Source organism: Mytilus californianus, unplaced genomic scaffold (assembly GCF_021869535.1).
Source record: "Mytilus californianus isolate M0D057914Y unplaced genomic scaffold, xbMytCali1.0.p SCAF_6, whole genome shotgun sequence".
Classification (NCBI taxonomy): Eukaryota; Metazoa; Mollusca; class Bivalvia; order Mytilida; family Mytilidae; genus Mytilus; species Mytilus californianus.
In genome coordinates, this window is record NW_026262712.1 from 115,329,707 (window position 1) to 115,337,434 (window position 7,728).

The 7,728-nt window shown below is 33.0% G+C and overlaps 1 protein-coding gene across 1 annotated transcript in view; it reads right to left on the reverse strand.

Annotated features, from left to right (window-relative positions):
- LOC127706206 (formin-binding protein 4-like) overlaps nucleotides 1–6,865 on the reverse strand; it is a 40,724-nt gene extending 33,859 nt beyond the window's left edge. The window contains exon 1 of the mRNA XM_052210688.1: nucleotides 6,769–6,865. The gene's annotated coding sequence lies outside the window, so the exon portion shown is untranslated. The remainder of the gene's footprint in view (nucleotides 1–6,768) is intronic.
- Nucleotides 6,866–7,728: the final 863 nt, after the last annotated feature.

Below are 7,728 nucleotides of genomic sequence, written 5' to 3' on the forward strand. Positions count from 1 at the left end.
GTTCCGGTTTTGACTAATTTGGCAAAAAGGAACTTTCTAACTAGTTGATATGTTCCGTTGGAACTTTTCAACTAGTCACTTTGTTCCGGTGGAACTTTTAAACCAGAGGAAGAACAAAGTAACTAGTTAATAAGTTCCTCCGGAACTTTTCGGCTAGTTAGTTCTTTCCTCCCGGAACTTTCCAACGTCGGAACAAAAGAGCATTTACATATTTACTATAGGTGTGAAAAATATCAGTGACAGGTAAATGGGTGACAATTAAGAGTTAGAATTATTTTAATTAGTTAATTAGCTTCACTTGATTTCTTTAATCATTAAATCATCACAATATAATAAGAACAAGAAATGATTGTAACAGGATGCTGTTAGGAAGTCTCCCAAACGAAGCTCCCATAATTCGTAATTCCCAGTGTCGCCTGACATTGGACAAAGTCCAGTGAAAATTGGTTTGGTCCAGTAAAGTTATATGCATTAGTGATGCCTGGGGACTAACCCTGTATATCATTCAAATGATCTTGGCATGACAAACCAGAATATATATGGTTTAGGGGTGGGGATCTCGACCATTTACAAGATACTAGAACATTGGGGGTGGGGGGAACCCCTGGGGACTGACCCTATACGCCATTCAAATGTTCGAGACATGATGAACAGGAATATATATGGTTAAGGGGTGGGGATCTCAACCATTTACAAGATATTAGAACTTTCTCAAATGGCAGGGGGTCGAGATGACCCCTGGGGACTAACCCTGTATATCATTCAAACCATCTTGGTATGACAAACCAGAATATATATGGTTTAGGGGTGGGGATCTTGACCACTTACAAGATATTAGAACTTTCTTAAATAGCAGGGGGTGGGGGTGACCCCTGGGGACTAACCCTGTATATCATTCAAACCATCTTCGCATGACAAACCAGAATATATATGGTTTAGGGGTGGGGATCTTGACTACTTACAAGATATTAGAACTTTCTTAAATGGCAGGGGGTGGGGGTGACCCCTGGGGACTAACCCTGTCTTTCATTTGATGTGTTTTATCATGACAAACCAGTATATATATGGTTTAGGGGTGGGGATCTCGACCATTTACAAGATATTAGAACTTTCTCAAATGGCAGGGGGTCGGGATGACCCCTGGGGACTAACCCTGTATATCATTCAAACCATCTTGGTATGACAAACCAGAATATATATGGTTTAGGGGTGGGGATCTTGACCACTTACAAGATATTAGAACTTTCTTAAATAGCAGGGGGTGGGGGTGACCCCTGGGGACTAACCCTGTATATCATTCAAACCATCTTCGCATGACAAACCAGAATATATATGGTTTAGGGGTGGGGATCTTGACTACTTACAAGATATTAGAACTTTCTTAAATGGCAGGGGGTGGGGGTGACCCCTGGGGACTAACCCTGTCTTTCATTTGATGTGCTTTATCATGACAAACCAGTATATATATGGTTTAAGGGTGGGGATCTCGACCATTTACAAGATATTAGAACTTTCTCAAATGGCAGGGGTTCGGGATGACCCCTGGGGACTAACCCTGTATATCATTCAAACCATCATAGCATGACAAACCAGAATATATATGGTTAAGGGGTGGGGATCTTGACCACTTACAAGATATTAGAACTTTCTTAAATTGCAGGGGGTGGGGTGACCCCTGGGGACTAACCCTGTATTTCATTTGATGTGCTTTATCATGACAAACCAGAATATATATGGTTTAGGGGTGGGGATCTCGACCATTTACAAGATATCAGAATTTTCTCAAATGGCAGGGGGTGGGGATGACCCTTGGGGACTAACCCTGTATATCATTCAAACCATCTTAGCATGACAAACCAGAATATATATGGTTTAGGGGTGGGGATCTCGACCATTTACAAGATATTAGAACTTTCTTAAATGGCAGGGGGTGGGGGTGACCCCTGGGGACTAACCCTGTATTTCATTTAATGTGCTTTATCATTTAGAACATTTTCAATTAAAAAGATTGTAGGTATCACAAACGGTTTTCAATTTATAATCATTTGAAAATTTTAAAAAATAAAATCCCATAGGGTTCTATAGTAAAACCCTCCTTTCTTTTTGCCCCTCAAAGTACCCCTTTATAAACCCTATTGCACAAACAAAACCCTGATTGCACCACTAGACATGTTAGTCTAACATATTGTGAAACCCTAAATTAATCTGACAAGCGGTTTTGGAGAACGGGTGCGGACAAGTTCAAATTTAAAAGCGGCGGAAGATGAAGAAGAAGAAGAAGAATAATAATAATAATAATAAGAACTGAGCAAAACCAATAAGTCTTTCCAAACTTCGTTTGGGAGACTTAATTATGATGTGTGCTCATGACTGAACTATACATGCTGTGAAAAACATTTTCAGCAAGTGTTATTTGACTTTTAATTTATTCTGGCTCATATCGGTTTATATTCGTTTTTCTCTAACAATTGGTGGTAAGTCAAACTCTATAAAATCATTGATGCATTAGGTTACAAACAAACACATGGCTAAATCAAACAGTGAATAAAACAAGAAATGAGTACATCTTTATTATAAGAGCATTATAAATTATCATGATGAACAGTAATTAGATTTAAACAAACAAACATCCATTCATGAAGGGATCTCAAAATGAATATAATTCCTGGATTTTGCATTGATTTTACCGTCAGTCAGTATCTGTCTGCTGAAAAAAGAAAGCAAAAATTTTGACCGACTTATATGAGGGTCAATACTGAATCCTTAGATTTTGAAGCTGAACAGGGCATCCAACGATCGACTTTTACTCGAGTTCCAACGGTAATCATGCTAAATAAACATATCTCAGTTACTCTCAGTTCAATACAAATTTCAATGCAGTTTTCATGAACCTCTTTGTACAATTGTAATTTCTATAGAGATCATTTTCAGTTCTGCTTTAATGATGTACATAATTTATGAATATGCTTATCGGCAAAATAACATTCTTAACAAAATAGAATCTCTCATTTTTGTTGAGCCTTCGACTTTAGTCGAAAAAGCGAGACATAGCAATCAGACATTCCGTCAGCGTCGTCGGCGTCCACAAATATTCACTCTGTGGTTAAAGTTTTTGAAATTTTAATAACTTTCTTAAACTATCCTGGATTTGTACCAAACTTGGACAGAAGCTTGTTTATGATCATAAGATAGTATCCAGAAGTAAATTTTGTAAAAAAAAGAATTCATTTTTTCCGTATTTTACTTATAAACGGACTTAGTTTTTCTGCCAGGAAACAATACATTCACTCTGTGGTTAAAGTTTTTAAAATTTTAATAACTTTCTTAAACTATCCTGGATTTGTACCAAACTTGGACAGAAGCTTGTTTATGATCATAAGATAGTATCCAGAAGTAAATTTGTTAAAAACAAAATTTTATTTTTTCCGTATTTTACTTTATATAAATGGACTTAGTTTTTCTGCCAGGAAACAATACATTCACTCTGTGGTTAAAGTTTTTAAAATTTTAATAACTTTCTTAAACTATCCTGGATTTGTACCAAATTTGGACAGAAGCTTGTTTATGATCAAAAGCTAGTATCTAGAAGGAAATTTTGTTAACATTTGTACCTGTTTATCCGTATATTACTTATAAATGGACTTAGTTTTTCTTCAAGTTAACATTCTGCAGTTAAAGTTTTTAAAACATTTATTAGATTCATAAACTATCCTGGATTAATACCAAACTTTGACAGAAGCTTCTTACAATCAAAAGATAGTATCTAAAGGAATATTTTTATTGATTTTTTTCCTCATTTTTGTTGAGCCTGCGATTAACAGCAAAATTAGGCGAGACAGTGGGTTCCGCGGAATACCCTTACGAATTTTTTTTAATAATCTGCCTTCTCTTTTATCTATTATATAGATTAATAACTTGATGTACCCCAAGGACTGACTGGGAAATGGAAATATGGTCACCCATAGATCTACATTCGACCCGCAGTAAAACCTTTGTCAAAGTGGGGCGACTGTATGGATTAGTCTTAGTGATGTAAGGAATTACTTATAATTTACAATACAAAATTTTGAAAAAATAGTGTTTTGACATCTACAGCACAACGAAATGGTAGAATATGTATAAGTTACCTAATTGTGAGTATGAATGTAAGTTATGTAATGTTTTAATGAGAATTATCCTTTTGATTATTTACAGTTCAATTTAATAAACTCAAAATCTGAGTTACAACTAAATTATATTCAAGCTCGTTACATCATTTACTACCTAATTAACTAAATTGAAATGTTCAATTTAAATGCTTTTTATATGAAATTCAAAAGTTAATTTAATTTCCTATTTTAATTAATCAGTATATTGGAAATGACTATTCTTACGAACAGTAACTGCGGATACAGTAATCGGATTTTTGGCAAGTATATTCAATGCTAAATTTGTATGTTACATGAATATTTATTTTCTAAACTTTTTTTTTCTTTTTCTTCTTTTTGCATTGATTTGACATTGCATTATTTTTGTAATTTTAAAGTTTTAAATATTCACATAACATTAACGGCCCCAATTTAAATGCACCAGTAAACTTTAAACAGAATTTGATTTATTTGTTGGTTTTAAAAACTTGAAATAAATAATCTGTTTTGAACTGTAAACTATAAGATAATCCCTTATGATTTACATTCATTCTTCACTATTACGGAACATCAAATCCTACAATTCTATCGGTCGAGAGCACTTTGCTATATTCTAAATCAGTCTAGGATATATACTCTAGGATTATTAAAAGATACCTTTTGACATGGTCATGTTGGTTGGTCAAAATTCATTGTTGACATTGAAGCAATGGAAAGGGAAACAAGGGCACATTTTTTTCAAGTTTTAGGTCAGAGGGGCACAACATAATAGAGGTGGAACACAGTTCCCTCCATTTTGAGCTAGCGAGGACACTTAAATTCAACTTAATTATCTGTACATGCATATTGGGATATCTAAACAAAAACATTGGATTTCTGAGAGACATCATGTGATATTGGTATAAAAACAAAAAGCCCAGGACGTTCAAAGGTGAGGGCATAATCAAGTTGGGGATGATTAAATTGTTGTAATATCCTCAGTTGCAGATATTGCAAGAAAAATCGGGTATAAATTTAGGGGTCTCACTAATTAGCGACAAGAAGCGTCAAGAAGCGACAAGAAGCTACAAGAAGCGTCAAGAAGCGACAAGAAGAATAATTTTAGCGACAAGAAGCGACAAGAAAACAATTTTTTTTTTATTAAGATTACTTATTCCAAATAAATATTAAAAAATATGCATTTGATTTTTTTTTAATATATGGGCAGGAATAAATTGATATTTTTTTTTTATTATATTGATAGATGAAGAAATTAAACATTTGTGAGGAAGAAAGGGATTATGTAGTTTTTTTATTATATTGAGAGATGAAGAAATTAAATATTTGTGAGGAAGAAAGGGATTGTGTAGTCCCGGATACGCTTTGAATTATATTGTAAGCGTGTTTACATTCATATCTAACACAATCGGTATACACTATCAAGGAATTGTAATATTTACATTCATATCTAACATAATCTTTATACATTTTGAACATGGTGGTCCAATTTTGATAAGCCGTAGATTTTTTTACCACTAAGGTTTACTGTATTTTAGCCCTTTTTGAAGATGTAGTTTTTGCACTTTTAGTACGTTTCCTTGGTGGTGGACTCAGGGTTTGCGTTTAACTTTCTCCCATAAGTCAAGCATTTTTGCAATGCAAATGTCTTTTCTTTCTCCGATTAAGTTTCAAGATGTGATTAAATGATCATCACAATTGTTGTTTTTCCATTGCAACTTGATGGAATTCTTGACTCTGTTTTTCGTGCATTGTACACGTAATCCCTAGTAGTAGGAATAACTTTTTGCGTAAGGTACGGACCAACGAATTATAAGATAAATATATAATTGTTCTAAAACACAAGTAAAATTAATATCATAATATGACAGGGTAAACGAAATACTTGCTGTTATATATAATAAATAATAAAATATCACAAATAAATGTAGCAATTAGATCTATGTTTCAAAATTTTTTTTTCTATCTATTTATTGATAGAATATTAACTTTCTTGTCGCTAAAATTGTTTTCTTTTGCATATTCTTTTAATATTAATTTTGAATAAGTAATTTTAATAAAAAAAAAAATGTTTTCTTGTCGCTTCTTGTCGCCAAAATTATTCTTCATGTCGCTTCTTGTCGCTCCTTGATGCTTCTAGTCGCTAAAATTCTTCTTGTCGCTAATTAGTGAGACCGTAAATTTAGTGATAAAGTTTAATTCTGTATTTCAGGATATTGGCCATCATGGCATGATGTAAAAGGCAATAGTTGCTACTGGTGATCTTGGCAAATGCAATTTTTAATGTTTTCACTTAAATGACAAAAATAGAAATTATGTTTGCTCTGTAACTTTATACCTCATTTGGGCAATTATATCCAAAATTGATCATTAAAACCCACTTGGGTGACTAGTACCAACCGGATACGTTTACTTAAAATCAAATGAACAGAAAGTCGTAGAGTTTAGTGGTTTCTGATGATCTTGTTTAGCTTTGTCTAAGGCACCTGTTTCAAGAAAAAATGGCCTGTACCTATTATAAGGAGTAGTTTTTCTTTATAGAAACAAGCGCCTGTGGCAGTGACCTATAATGAATGTATATAAAAGCTATAGTGTGTATCCATCTGATTCAAAGACTATCTATTAAGTTGCAGTTTACGTGTACCTTATCAAATGAAAAGGTGTTAATTAAACCATTTTCTTTTTTTTCGATAAAAATGAGGTCTCGTTTTAGTCAACTTCTATCCGTTTGTTATCTTTTGTTTCATTGGCCAAAATTATCCAATCAGATTCAGGTTTACTAAAGATATTACTTAACAGTACTTAATACCTAACGAGAACTTCCTTTTGCTTGAGACTATTATACTTATATTATTATAGAATTCCCTTGAAAAATAAAATATTATATTCAATATTCAACTACCTGAACCATATAGTTTCTTCGGAAAATTCTTTGGCATATGATATATTCACTAAATCTGTAGATTCAAACCCTTGGGTCATAAAGGTCAAGAGTCTTTTGAATGGACTTGGAATGTCTTATATCATCAATAACTTTAATTATGTTAAAGGTAATTTAAATTCCATTAAACAAAGAATTAATGACCAATGTTTGCAAGTTCAAAATGCAAATATATTTGAATCAAAAAAGTTAGACTTTTTCAAGAGTGTATACATAATGGGCAGAAGACCACCCTATGTTGATATATTGAAAAACAGAAGTGACAGAGCTGCAATATGTAAGATCCGTATAAGCGCTCATATACTGATGATTGAAAGAGGGAGACATCTAAATATTCCCAGAAATGAAAGATACTGCTCTGTGTGTAATTCTGGTCAAATTGAAAATGAAAAACATTTTCTTTTACATTGTGAAAAATACTCAACTAAAAGGGCCATATTTTACCAAAAAGTTTCAAACATAATCGTTGATCCTACAAAATTTCAAAAAAATTAAAATAATGTATTCTTTTTATTAAATAATAATTCATACACAATCCTAAAATTAACTTCCTCTTTCATTTCAGACAGTCTGAACCTGCGTAAAGCAGAACAAACTCTATAAAATTGTCATTATGTCTAATTCATAATCATTGTTTATAATATTACATATTAATATAGTCAT